The sequence below is a fragment of the Sturnus vulgaris genome, chromosome Z (assembly GCF_052056855.1).
Source record: "Sturnus vulgaris isolate bStuVul1 chromosome Z, bStuVul1.hap1, whole genome shotgun sequence".
Classification (NCBI taxonomy): domain Eukaryota; kingdom Metazoa; phylum Chordata; class Aves; order Passeriformes; family Sturnidae; genus Sturnus; species Sturnus vulgaris.
The window spans coordinates 4,134,728-4,150,053 of record NC_142283.1 but is presented as its reverse complement, the minus strand read 5'-3'; positions in this window follow the sequence as shown (position 1 = coordinate 4,150,053).

The window sequence follows — 15,326 nt, the reverse complement described above, 5'->3', positions numbered from 1 at the left end:
CCAAGTGTGGGTGCGAGGGATGTGTGTGCATCCAGCAGTCTGGGTCTGTGTTCCTGTGTCCCTGTGTCCCTGTATGTCAGCGCTTGACGTGTTCACCCTGGCGGTAAATTCTTGGATATCATGAGTGGGAGCCTGGATTTACACCAGGCTTTTAAGTAAAGAAAACTTGGAGACATTTTTCTCTGCAGTTCTTAGAAAACAGCTACATTTTCCGTGGAGGTTCAGTCATATTTTGATTCGTCTCTGATGGACTGGTGGTTTTATTTGCTGCTGGAGTAGTTGCTGAACATGAATCATTTTGAGTAATGTTCTAGAAGGAATTATTACAGAGACATCGAACATTTTTTTGATGCCAGGTAGTAGTGGCTTTCCAAATGTTGTTTGGGTTAATAAATTCTATGCGCTGGGGTTTGGTTTTGTTTTGGGACTTTTCTTTCCCAATAGTTTATGAATAGCTAGCATAGAGTTTTGAATAGGAGAATACCCATGGTGGTACTTGAAGGTAGAAAAGATTCCATGCAATAATGGAAGCTGGAGTTTTTCTTGTAGTGATGATAAAATGTATTTAAGGATGTAGTCGGTCACTTCTGTCTATACATTTATAGATAATAGATATAGATATTAGATATAGATATAGATATATTCAGTTATTTCAGTAACTAAAACATTAAGAATGAAATTTTGTAGGTGTATAGACACCTATTATTAAGAAGACTTTCTGAGTCTTGGAGTTGGTGCATCAAGGATCTCTGTTTATTGCTTGCTTCTAATTATTCCTGTTTCCAATTTGGGGTTGCATTTTTATGATAGCAGTGCTGTTGCTGTTGAATCTCAACATTTGAGTAAAATCCATCTGCAGTGATCTTGTCTTTATGTTTTAGGCTGTAGTAGATCTGAGTCACTGCCATCAGGACTGAATTGTCGTTGTGAATGGTGGTGTGAAAATGCTTAAGGGCAGTCCCTGACACAAAGAGCTGCATTGTTTGCAGTTCTAAGTCCCATACTTACATAGTTGACATGGGTCTGTGACATGGGATTGTTTGCCACTTGCTGGAAGGATGTGCTGCCAGGTCTGACACATGTCCAGAAGGTTTTGCTTCAGGCAAAGGAAAATAGTCTTTATTCTTTGGCACTGCAGCTGCACATGGAACAGCCAGCCCCAGGTGCATTCCTCATCACTGCTTTCATGATACACCTTCTCATGATGCAGCCATGCAAACTGCTGGAATAACTTAAAATAGCAGATGAGCTAAGGAACTTGGGCAAGTGCTGAGGGGCTTCTTTGTGAGCTACACACTTGAGCAATAGCAGTGCTCCAACTGAGAGTTTTGGGCAGTCTTTTTTCTACTTCCATTTGAGTCACTGTGACTAATTCTGCAGCCCTGGTTGTAAGTGACCTAATTATGGAGAGATCATGTATTTTCTGCAAACTTGCTGAAGGTAAACTGCTCCTCCAGCCTGGCTGTTAATGAAGACATTCAAGAGTATCTGCCCCAGTATCAGCACCTGGGGGTCAGAGCACTAAGGACTTGCCTCCAGCTCTATTTTGTGCCCCAGATCATTCATGGAGGCAAGGCTGACTGACCTGTACTTGCCTGTCTCCTCCTTCTTACTCTCTTTGAAGACATCACTCTCGTAGAGCAATTCTGGCTGTTTCTTGCTACTTAATTCCAGCAAAAATAACCAGTAAGAAAAATGAAGCTCTAAATACAATCACTCAAATCTTCTTTCTGCCACCATTGTATGTCACAAGAAAGATCTTGCTTTCTTTCCAGTATTAGGCAGCTGAATAAAAAAAAAACAAGACATAAGTCTTATGCTGCTTTGAAAGCAAAACCGGTAAGAGACTCCAAGTCAGAAATACAATTGAATAAGAAAAAAGAGAAAAGATAAAATACATGCAATAGTACAAAAGAAAACTAGTGACAGAGTCAGAATACAACCTGACACCCCGCTAGTTATGATGGTGGTCGCAGTCCAGATGAAGTGGTCTTGTTGAAGTAGTGATCCTGTAGAAAGCTCTGGTAGCTCTTGTCCTCTGGAAACCAGTGGGTTTCAGTGGGAACCAGGGGTGTTTGGGAACACCAAGGGGCTGCCTTGGTGTTCCAAACCTCCGTTTTTATCTAGGTAGGAAAGGCTTGGCTCCTCCCCCTGGTTGGAGCATCCCACAATGGGATGATGTAATTTTGTCAGTCATACAGTGGGACTCAATGGCTCATTAACAGAAGATCCCTCCCTGGAGGAAGGATGGGTTGTGGAAAAGATAAAGGACACTGCCCCACCTGGTTCTTAAGAGATGGCCCATTAGCAGAGGATATTTTCCACAGATATAAGGATCACTACCCACCTGGTTTCAACAGATGTTGATAGAATACATACTTTTGGGCACATCTTTACACTGTTACCTAGGACATAATCCACCCCTTATTCTGTTACCATCTACATCATACCCCAACCAATACCCTCTTACAGATATATATATTTATAAATACAGAATGAAACCTTACACACAGTTCACACTTCAAATTAGTTCTCCTTTTAGTAAACAATGGGTTTCCCCATCTTACTGCATTACCCACCAAGTGTAACCAGGCCCTTGAGCAAAAACAATCCCACAGATGGGTTTGCCTTTGCCTACAGTGGGATTAATCCAAGCAGTCTTTCCTAAAATACATTTCATGTCTACCACAGGGACTTTGTCTCCATCCATTGTGTGCAGGGGTTCAGACTGGGCAGGACCAGCTTGATTGATGGACCCTTGGGTGTTGACCATCCATGTGGCTTTTGCTAAATTCATTTTCCAATTTCTGAAGGTTCTCCCACCAAGCACCTTGAGGGTAGTCTTAAGGAGTCCATAACACCATTCAACTTTCCCAGCAGCTGGCACGTGGTAAGGGATATTATATATCCATTCAATGCCATGTTCTCTGGCCCAGGTATTGATAAGGCCCTTCTTGAAATGGGTTCCGTTGTCCGACTCAGTTCTCTCAGGAGTGCCATGTCTGAACAGGACTTGCTTTTCTAGGCCCAAGATGGTGTTCTGGGCAGTAGCATGAGGCACAGGGTAGGTTTCCAACCATCCTGTGGTTGCTTTCACCATGGTGGGTACATAGCCCTTGCCTTGGCAGGTTTGGGGAAGGGTGATGCCATCAATTTGCCAGGCTTCCCTGTAGACACGCACATTAGAGAGCTAGGGAATTACAGCTTGGAAATTCTTTTTCAGGCCTGAATTTCTCCTGACTCTCAGGTCCATTCCCAGGCTAATAAGCTGACTATAGCTTCAGTTAGGGAGGAAGTCTCCCAAGGTGATAATACAGTAAAAATCAGAGTGGAATTCATAATAAAGATTAACACCTGGTGTCTTTCCCGTGGGATACATCCTGAAGTACTATCCCATCAATGTTTTTCCCAATTGTCCAATGAGCTACTGTCCTGTCCTAGCTCCACGTAACATGCTTTAAATATGTGCTGTCCATACAATAAAGTTGACCTTTTTCCCTAAAGAAGCCCATGTGTGTTACTGTCCTTTCTCTCTCTTTTTAGTGCAGTAACCACACTTCCCCATACCTGTACTTCAACCATCATCCACCGTACCACAGAGGCTTTACCTGCTTGGCCTGTTTGATTGCAGCATGGGTCTCACAGTTGTGGATGACCTGTGAGATGCTGTCCATGGTAAGGTCCACCCCTCGGTCACGGGCCCATGGCTATGTTGCATTTCTCCCCTGATGACCAGAGGCATCATGGGCCCAACGAGCTAGGAATGATTCTCCCTTGTGCTGCCAGTCTCGATCTACCTGTGATACTTTCACTTTGGCAGCTCTGTCTACCTGCTCGTTGTTGTGATATTTTTTATTAGCTTGAATTTTGGGTACGTGCACATCCACGTGTTGAACCTTCATGGTCAGTCTCTCTGCTCGGGTGGCAATGTCCTGCCAAATCTCAGCGGCCCAGATGGGTTTCCCTCTGCGCTGCCAGTTGGCCTTTTTCCAGTGATCCAGCCATCCCCACAGAGCATTAGCTACCATCCATGAGTCGGTGTAGAGATGAGCCTCGGCCACTTCTCTTGTTCAGCAATATCCAAAGCCAGCTGAAGGGCTTTAAGCTCTGCGACTTGACTTGGTCCACCTTCTTCCTCGGTAGCTTTTGCAACTTGTTATGTTATTAGTGCCTACAGGGCCCCAGTGGAAATTGTTCTTCTTGTGGGTGACTGTTGCGTTCCCTAGATACATTGTAAATGGTACATCCCGTGACCCCTGCTGTGCCCTGTATCTTGGTCCCTCTCCCTTCCTGGCCACACAGAGCTGGCTGGGATCCAATTTCTCCCCGCCCCCCCTTTCCAGACCCTAGAAAAGGTCAGGACCCGCTGACCTCGCTCTCTTTCCCGCATTTTTCCCCCCCACTCTTTTCCCGCATCTCCTTTTTCCCCAGATCTCTTATCCCGCTCTTTCTTTTTTCCCCTTTTTTCTCTTCCCCCGTTCTCTTTTCCCCCCCCACGCTTTTACCCTGTTCTTCCCCCTCTTTTCTCTCTCTTCCCCCGCTCTTTTCTCTTCCCTTTTCACTCACTACCCACAAGAAATAAACCTGTAACTTTATCAGGGGAAAGAGCCTCTTTTGATATCTTATCTACGTCTTTGTGGCTAAGGCCCAGAGGAATATCATCCCAACACCTGAGCTAGACCGGTGGAAGGTGAAAGACTCTGTTATAGGCCGAGAAAAAGCCATAACAGAGAAAAAGCCATAACAGGTGACCAGGTAGAGAGGGCTCACAATGTGGCTGTACTCAGGAATGTGCATCTTCCAAAAACCTATGGCACCCTAGGAAAGTTTGTGTTTCCTTCTTCCTGGTTGATGGAGACACAGCGGTGATCTTGTTAATTACTTCTGTTGGGATTTGATGACGTCTGTTTTGCCACTTGACTCCTAGAAACTGAATTTCCTGAGCCAGTCCCTTAACCTTACTTCGCTTAATGGCAAAACCAGCTTTCAGCAGAATCTGGATAATCTCTCCTTTCTCCAAGACTTCCCCTACTGTGCTCCCCCATGCAATGATGTCATTGATATACTGTAGATGTTCCAGAGCCTCGCCCTTTTCCAGTGCAGCCTGGATCAGTCCATGGCAGATGGTGGGGCTGTGTTTCCACCGCTGGGGCAGTCAGTTCCAGGTGTACTGCCTGCCCCTCCAGGTGAAAGCAAACTGAGGCCTGCACTCTGCTACCAGAGGAATGGAGAAGAATGCACTGGCAAGGTCAGTGGTGGTGTACCACTTTGCTGCCTTGCACTCCAGCTCGTAGTGGAGTTCCAGCATGTCCGGCACGGCAGCGCTCAGTGGTGGAGTCACTTCATTCAATGCACGATAATCCACTGTCAATCTCCATTCTCCATCAGACCTGTGCACAGGCCAGATGGGGCTGTTGAAGGGTGAGGGGTTTTGCTGACCACCCCTTGGCTCTTCAGTTTACAAATCATCTCATTGATGGGAATTAACTAGTTTCTGTCGGTATGGAATTGCTGACTATGTACTGTTGCTGTGGTGATTGGTACCTGTTGTTCTTCAACTCTCAGTGGTCCCACAGCAGAAGGGTTGTCTGAGAGAGCAGGCGAGGTATTCAGCTTTCTGATGTCTTTTGTCTACAGCAGCTATCCCGAAAGCCCGACAATATCCCCTTGGGTCTTTGAAATATCCATTTCTGAGATAGTCTATGCCGAGGATGCATGGGGTCTCTGGGCCAGTGATGATGGGGTGTTTCTGCCACCCATTCCCAGTTAAATTCACTTTGGCCTCCAATATAGTCAACTGCTGGGATCTTGACGCATCTTCCCCAAAGTGCCCACTCCACCTGGGCTACCGGCTGTCTCCAAGAAGCCCGCATCAAGGAGTGGCCTCTCCCCGGCACCACTCTGGGAGCCACAGAAGAGGTATAGCATCTGCTGTAACGGGGCAATCCGTCTGGGAGAGATAAAGAGAAGCGGTTCCAAGGAGAGGAGTTTATTGGAGGGACATAACGAAGGTCTGAGGTCTGGGAGAGGGAACCGCAAAAGGCGGTTTGACAGGGTCTGCACAAGCTGAAATACAGGGGAGGTGCAAGGGGAGGGTGAATAACTTTGGCCAATTGTAGCGAACTAGGGGAGGTACCGAAGGTGGGGAAAGGGATACATTAAACCAGTAGGGAGATACATGGGCGTCAACTGGGGTACAACCACCAATTGTCTAACAGAGTAGGGAGAACTTTCTAGTACTTGGGGCAGGGTCTGGGGAAGATTGACAGAGCTAGGGGCAGGGATTAAGGTGAAGGACAGGGAAGAATCTGGAAACTGGGAGTGGTTTAGGGTTGAAGGACGGGGGATAGGCGGGTAAGGGCTAAACCATTATATATGTAATTTAGGGGAACGAAACTGGGACAAACTATTAACATATGAGAAAGATTAACATTAAACAACACAACACAACAGGATCTTCCTGTTGCCCCAGAAATAGAAATACATTCAGCTCCTACATATCTTGTTGGCATCTGGGTACATTGGGCACATTTGGTGTCAACCAAAGCTGTATATTTTTGTGAGTTGGATGTGCCAGGCCATCAGATCCACACAGTCCAATAGACTCAATTGTCCCAGTCCTCTACCTGGCTAGAGGCAGGACCCCTCTATTCCTGATCTTGGTACAGGTTCCTCTCTGCCAGTAAATAGGTTCTTGTGGTCCCTTCAAGAGGATCAGTCATATCATCATTCTGATACTGTCTGGAGTTCTGTGCACAAGAGACTGGAGCAGCTTTGACTCTAGATGAGCTTCTTGTGTTAGGTGTCCCTCTTTTTAGCTCACATACCCGGGCTGCTAAGGAGGAGGTGGGTTTTCCATCCCATTTCCTCATGTCTTCTCCATGCTCCTGAAGGAAAAACCAGAGGTTACCTCGTGGAGTGTGTCCTCTCTCCCTGGCTGGGGAACACCGGCTCCTAATGGCAGAGACTCTTGTTGATTCTGGCAAGATGTGGTAGTTTTCTTCTTTATGTTCCTTTTTTAGTTTCTGATGGCCCTCTTCAATCAAACTCCAGACTTGCTCAATCAGCCTTGTTTCCATGGACAAGATATGGGTAAGAAATGGGGTGGTGACAGTGTCCTTGCAAATTGTTAGTTTATTGGCCAAGAGGCCTACCATGTCCTCACCTTCCCTCCACTGCAGCATTCCCAGGTAACGGGAATACATCCCTGGTCCGAGCTGCGCGAATCTCAACCACATCTGTGACGTGCACCTGACACAGTCTGGGCTCTTAGGAAATCTCTCATCTTCTGAGAAAATGATCTCCAGCACGGCCAGTTCCCTCAGGCATCAGATACCTTGTTCTGTTGTGTTCCATTTTCCTTGGTGCACCTGGAGATCTTCTTTACAAAGGTATCTGTCCTTCACACTTGTCAGCAGTCGCCGCCAGAGGCTGAGAGTTTCTTGGGTTCTCCCGATCCCCTGGTCGATGACCACATCCCGGGACAGAGATCCCAGTTGCCTGGCATCACTTCTATCCAGAATGGTGTCATTGGCTGCAGCGTCCCAGATGTGGAGCAACCAGGTCAGGATGGACTCATTCATCTGGCAGATGAATTCCCTCCGCAGGTCATGCAGCTCACCCAGGGATCGAGAGCGAGTGATGATTTCTGGCTCTGTCTCTTCTCTTGGGTGTGAAGGTCCTGCCATGTCCTCATCAGTCACTATGTGAACTGATTTGCTCTTTGATTTCTTCTTCTGAACGGGGGCAACTGCTACTGGTCTAGGCTGCTCTGGTTCAGCGATGGTTTGTGTGGAGATGCTGATGGTGCTTTTGGTTCCTTTCTCCTCTGTGGCAGACTGCATAGACACGGACACTGTTGCTTTGCGGTTGGTTCTTTTCTCCTTTGTGACATTCTGTGCAGACATGGACGCAGCTGATTTGCTTCTTTTTTCTTCTTCCTCAAGAAGATGCTGCACTACACTATGTAGTGTTTTATTTCTAAGCATGTTGCAGGCTGTGCAGAGGAGACAAAGCAGAACTAACAACAACAATATGCTGTCCTTGGCTTCCAGAGAGAACTCAATATTTCCAAAAACTGCTGTGTCAGGCCTGAAAGGTTGGAAAAAAATCATTCTTTATCTCTCCCCCCAGGGGCTGGGTGTGATTGTTGAGGCCCCAGATGTAGCAGCCTAGACTAGGACAAGCAAACAAAGTTGAGTATATATTCTGAATGATGTTCATTGCCTTGGAGGTTATCATACAATAGACATAATAGACCAATAAAGCAATTTTTATACCATACCCTGGTCTATATAGGAGCCTTACAACTGGCAGATAGTTCCCCATGTGTGGAAAAATATAGAGAGCTAGATAGAAGACCCATGTAAGCATGTTGAGAATCATGGTGAATAGGTGGCTTCTACAATACAAAATTGGAATGCTGACTTTTTTCAGTACTTTTTTGCCCCTTGTTGGGCACCAAAAATGTACTGGTTTGAAAGCAAAACCATTGGGAAACTCCAAGTCAGAAACACAAATTATTAGGAAAAGAGATAAAAAATAAATAGAAGTGATAGTACAAAAGAAAATCACTGAGAGAGTCAGAATACAACCTGACACCCCGCTAGTGAGGGTGGTGGTAGCAGTCCCATTAATGGTGGCTGCAGTCGTCCTGGACGACAGATGTGGTTCAGTTGAAGCAGTGCTCCTGTAGAAGGGTGCAGTTTTCCTCTGAAGGTCCAGTGATAATGTGGAACGGCCCGATTTTCCTCTAGGATCCAGTGGAAAAAGGCTGCTCTGATGTTCTAAATCTCAGTTTTTATCTAGATAGGAAAGGCTTGGCTCCTCCTCCTGGCTGGAGCATCCCACAATGGGATGTTGTAATTTTATCAGTCATACAGTGGGACTCAATGGCCCATTAAGAGACAATATCCTCTTGGAGGAAGGATGGGTTGTGGAAGAGATAAAGAACTCTGCCCCACCTGGTTTTTAAGAGATGGTGATAGAATACATACTTCTGGGCACATCTTTACATTGTAACCCAGAACAAGATGTTGCATAGCAAATTCATATCACTATGAACATACACCATGGTATCAATATAAACAAGAATACTGAATCCAAAGTAAAGCATGGACAGGAGACACAGAAAAATTGAATTATTTCATTGTATTTGTTTAAATCACTTTGCTGTAAATTTTTGTTTTTATCTATTTTTTATTATTTTGTCACTATAATTATGAATTGTATCCACTTTTTTGTACAAGATAACCTGGGCTTGTGTGGACATGAACAGACTTGTTACTGTTGTTACCTGCTTGCTAGGAGTGTGACCTGACAACGTGTTCGAGCCTTGTCCAGACCTGGTGGGCACCTACTGCTGCTTCAATGGTAGCCAACGTGTTTGGGCTTGCCCGGGCTTGTACCCCAGCACAGTGAGCACGACACGGCCCCAGAAGCTGCCAATAAAAGGGGCAGTGACCAGGGGTAGCACGGACGTGTTGGTGGAGCGCAGACTCCCCGCAGCCCCAGCGCTGCTTGCCCGTTCCTTATCAATGAATTAATAAATTGCCTTATTGATTGATGTACCCGATTGTAGTGAGTAAATTTATAACATTGAGACTAAGAGAGGGATTATCCATCAGTTTCTGAGGAAAGCAGTTCTTCACCATACCAGACCAAACAGAACCGTCTAAAATCACGTTCTCCTGTGTGTTTGGTACATCTGCTTCCCCTAGAAGACACAAAACGAAAACTTTAAGGGTTAAGTTTTGATAGAATTGAAGAGTTGTTTATATTGTTCAATGCTACTTCTCCCCATCCATTCAGGATGGTAAGAGGAACGACTTGGAGTTCCTGAGAGCATTCAGCTGTTTATTGCAACCTGCAGAATGAGTCATGAGGTAAGAGAGCGACATAGACAGGCACAACAGGCCTTTCCTGCAGTTTGTAACTTAAGAACTCTGCTTACAATGATTTCCTGTTATGTATATTTGTAATATCATGTAATCTGCAAAGAAAACATGAAATATGGATTGTGTTGTAACATTGCTTGTAAGGTGTTTCTCTATAGAGAAAAGACAGCTGTCCTGATTTGTCAGGCGTCTGTCTCCTCAACAATTCTAATGCAAAAATTCATGGGGATATATGTAAGATGTCGTAATGTAACTGTTTCTAATTCTTACTCTAATTTATTTTCTTTAAACCTTAAAAATATCGATTGATTGCAGAAACCCTTGAAATGCTTCTCAGACTGGCTGAGAATTCACAAGCACACTTTTCTGCCATGCATGTACAAACACAGTAACTGAGGCTGCTGGGAATGTGCAGGAGCTTTTCACAGATGTTGGACTCTTCCTATTCGGCACGGGCAATAGCACAGAGGAATTAGCAAATGGATGTTTTGACTCCCTGTTTGCAGTAGTCTATGACCTGTGATTAACCCTGGTTCACCCACAGTTCCCTGCCACGTGTGGATGCCTCCAGGTGGGGAGAAGAGACATCAGGCTCCTTGGCAGCGTTCCCAAAAAGGCCACGGGACAAATGGGAAGATCACTGTCACCCAGCCGGACTTTCCTGCGGGCTCTGAATTTGGGGATCGCAGGGATCAATCCAACAGATCACCCGCACTTCTGCAAAGCCTGCAGCAGAGCTTTGCTGAGAATTCATCACTGCCCACAGTGCCCGGGGCTGGCGCTGAGCGAGCCCTGCATGGGCTGCTGCCCCAACACCACCCGAGGCTGCCTGGCTGACACAGCAGGAGCTGGTCCCCACTGCTGGGGGTTTATCCCATCCCTGGAGGAGCTCTCAGGAGCCCTGAGCAGAGCACACGGCATTGAGCATGGGCTGCTGAACTTCCATGCCCTTGTTCGTGATGCTCTGGGACAGGCTCGGATCAACAGGCCAGAATGATCTGAGCAGGTCAGATGCCGATTTTATCCATCCCTGGGGCCAACAGGATGGTAGGAAAAGTATCACTGGCAGCTATTCTTTCTTTGGTCATTTTTATGGCGGGAGCACATTTGTGTCTGAGTTCAGCTTTATTTGACTGTGCAATTTCTGGGAGCACAAAAAATATTTTTCCCAAACATAAGAAAATGGTTTGATAGTTATTTTATGTGCACATGATGTCAAAGGTAAACAATCCTTATTTTAGATAGCAGTGGCCTGCCTTAAAGAACCTCTGACTTTGCATATATTATTTCCACAAATTTGTATCTTTCAGAGGAAGCAGCACGATTCATTTGAACTAAGTCCTTCCTTACACTAAAGAGAAAAAACAAGTTGTGTGAGAGCTCTGCTAGCTGTGAATGTAAGAAGTTGAGAATTTTACTGCTATGGAAAGTGCACACTATTTAACTACACTTTAGGGAAAACAGCTAGTATAGATTCTCATTCACGACAGTAAGTACCAAAATTTGAATTTCTCCTGTATTCTATCGAATCCCCAGTAGGTTTCGTAATTGTATTTTACTCTGTACTCTTACATGCAGACTTCCCTGGCAGTGACATATTCTGTGCTAAGTGCTGGACTGGAGAGCTTGGTTTGGGGAGATGCCTTTAGTTTATGGCACACACAGGTCTAAAAAGAGGGTGTCCGGGTGTCCCTGTGCTCTGGCACCAGCTGAGGTGTTCTAGGGCTGCCTCCAGATGTGACGAGCTAAAGTTAAAGCAGGGCCTTTTGCTAAGCAGCTGCTACGACCTGACAATGAACAACTTGGCCTAATAGAATAAACAGAGGCCTCTTCATTTCTTACTAAGACCCAGGGTCTGATAAAACGAGTTCTTCATCCTGCTGTGATCACTGAATCACAGGCTTAATTTCTACAAATGTCCCACTTTGTCTACCTGATATCTTCCAGCTACATGAGCCATAATATCCTGCTGCTCAACTTCCTTGAGAAAAGCTGTCATTTCTCTGGAGCAGCGTTCTTCACTAACAGTTTGACTCAAAAGGGGTTCACTGATGTCTCTCTAATTCCCAGGTTATTTCAGATCTACAGCTGCCTTTTATGGATATACCCTGCTGCTCCTTTGATTTCTGTGGGATCTTCTTTGCCTCCCATTTTCAAGACTGAGCTAGAACAAGCAAGTCAAGGTTCAAGGGAAGGACTTGTGTTTCCTACTTCATCCAGGGTCATTTAATTTGAAAAGTTTTGGACTTGGATTTTCAACAGTGGATTGTCTTTGGCCCAGACTTAAAAATCTCTCAGCACACTCCTGTTTTCAACATGAAGGTTTTTACACTCCAAAATAGTATCTTTCACTAAATGTTAGTAAAAATTTAAATGGATGAAGAGCCTTCCACTTAGTGTTTTTGCTTAAAGGAAATTCCATAGTGATCCAGAATAAAGTGCTTGATTTGGATACTCCTGAAAACTCCATGCCTTCCTTCTCCCCTTCTGTCCTTCAATATAAGGAAAGCAACATTTCTTATGTCATGATATTTGTTGCCAATGTGTTTGTTTGAAGATCGTGCATTTAGTAATGTTGTGTTAAAATCATCACCAGAATGATGATAGATGCACTTCCCAATTTCAAAACCCACATACTTAATTTTTGACTCCATCTGCACCACACCTAGTCATGTTTTTCACCTACTTCCTCTGTTATAATTGACCAATTCTCTCTTGGATCACTAATATGGTCAAATAAGACTAAAATGCAATGATCCCTTGAAAGATGGTGATCTAGTCAGTCTATTTCATCTTTTCCCATTTATTAGCTATCAAGACCTAATTCTGACATGTAATAAATACAGTCTTTCAGCTTTAAGAGGCAGAGGACATGAATTCCATTGAAATTGGCTCAATAATTTTTATCTTCAGAGTGACTCATCAACTCTTTCAAGTTTGGTTCAACAATTAATGCATCAGTAACTCTACTGAGGAAAAGATGGGCTGAGCAAGCAAATAACGGCTTGCTTAGGCAAGTCTGCAGCAGTTGGCAGTTTAAAAAGAGAATTCCATTACATTTTTTTAAGTTTTGAAGAAGCAAATGGAGAAAAAAGTCCTTAAATGTTTGGAGGTATCATAGATAATTATGCAAGCGTTAATGTGAGAATCTACAGAGTATCCTACTTAATGATACATACAGTTGTGCAGGGTTTTTTATTCATTCATGGGTGCATTTGTGGAAATAACCATAGGTAAAGGATTTTTTCTAACACTTTGCAGGGATATTTAAATCTAATGTATATTCATGCTTTAAACTCTGAGTCCTGTGGAAAGAACACTAATGCCTAGATAGAATGATTTCCTCCTACAAAACTCTTTTTTCCTAGTAATCTGCAGCTTGTTCCCTGTTCTGCTTGGGTCAGCAGAGCAGTGCCATTCTGTCTTCAGCTGGAAGTTGTTTTTCCTTTCTTCTTCATGTTGCAAAATCACCTTTAATTTCTGCCTCCCACAGCTCTGCCCACTGACAAATAAGCACAGCACCAGTTCATCATCTCCATACCTGTGCATTATTTGATGCCATTCTGCAGAACCCAGTGGAGATGTGTGGGCTCTGCAAGTATTCATGGATTTCTGTATTTTCACACCTACATATTGTCACAGATTTAATGCTGCTTCTGCTCCTGAAGTCTGTGTATGTCTATTTATCTACTGCTATTGCTCAGGATATAGCATATCCTGTGATTTTAGCTGCAGAAGAATTTTTTAGCAAGCATCATGTGAGTTCTTGAGCAGACATAGTGTAACAGAATTGAAGAGAGCTGCATCATACAAAACAAGAACAGTGTGCATTATGAGGAGAATCTGAAGCAGAGGGTGTGTAGTTCTTACACACTGGATAACAGCTAAAAGTGCCTATTGTCACAGAGCACCTTGCAGACTCATCCTGTGCTTCCTTTCTGCTCAGACGGAGTTGCCACATCTCTGAGCTTGTGTCTAGCCAAGCAAATCCCCATGGAGGGCACTGTACAGCCTCCTGAATGCACAAGAAATTTAGGACACATTTCAGCCTCGCATACATGCAAAAAACCCCAAACCAAAATAAAACACTACAACTAACTGAAAAAAAAAGGCTAATAAAAACCCATGGAAATTTGTTTACAGGTTATAATAAATTGTCTCATGTCCTCTCCATTCTGTTACCCAAACTGCTGTCGATGTTAAGACAGAAGGACAGAGAGAGATTTCAGCAAGACTGACAAAGTTTAGGTGTGGATGGAGCCTACTATCCCCTGCAGAAGAGCCTGCTTCCACTGCCTTTCTGTATGGATTGGTGGCACGGCCCTGATCTATGGCAGAGCAGCCTCCTGTGTCACCTACAGTGGGATTCAACAGCAGCTGAAGCCACTCTCACCCTGGATTGCCCAAGTGCTGCTCTGGCAGTGTCCTCAGGCCTCTCTTGCACCCCCTTCCCTCTGTGCATGCTGCCCTGGCAGCTGAAAGCCCAGCTGCTCGAGGGAGTGTCTGTGCTCTTAGCCAGGGTTGGGTTTGCTCTTTCAATACTTGTGCTGCCACACGCTGGGGAACCCGCAGGTGAGAGCTTCACTGCAACAAACAGCACCTGAGAGGAGGGGAAAGGGCTCTGAGGTCAGGCAAGAGATGAGGGAAAAGGGGAAAGGAAAAGGACAGAAAAGAAAATTCACAGGGCTTGATAGTTCAATCTTCCCTGCAAATTTGGCATACAAGTATTGTTCTGGATTCCTGAAAGATCAGTGGAGTCTGAGTTTATTATTAAATACAAGAGATGAAAAAGAATATTGATTAATTGTTCATTGGCAGTTCTGAACACTAATTATTTTGGGATCAAATATGTGTCCATGATATTAAAATATATACATATACATATAAACATATATATACATATATATGTGTGTGTATATATATATATATATAAAAAAATGTGGGAATCAGAAACACAACATTAAAAAAAAAAGTTCAAATTAATTCTGGCATTTCGTTATTTTGAAAGTGAGGAATCTGTGCTACAGGTTTCCTAAAATTCGTGTAGGTACTTTTGTATGTAATAGAAGCCTACAAAACTTCAGAAGGGGATTTTCAAAAGCATTGCATCATTACTGTGTTCTAGCAGTTTCCCAAACAGTTGGAGACAGGAAAAATATCAAATTCTGGAAGCTCTCAAGTCCTTTCGTCTCTAATCCTGAAAGAAAATCTAAGTTGCATGTCTGCTGAAAAACAGGCATAGCTATATTCTATTAAAAGAGATTTTGTATTTTTTTTTTTTAATCAGTTGTCTAGTAGTGGAAAGAAAGCAAGATCTTTCTTGTGACATACAACGGTGGCAGAAAGAAGATTTTGAGAGACTGCATTTAGACCTTCATTTTTCTTACTGGTTATTTTTGCTGGAATTAAGTACAAGAAATAGCCAGAATT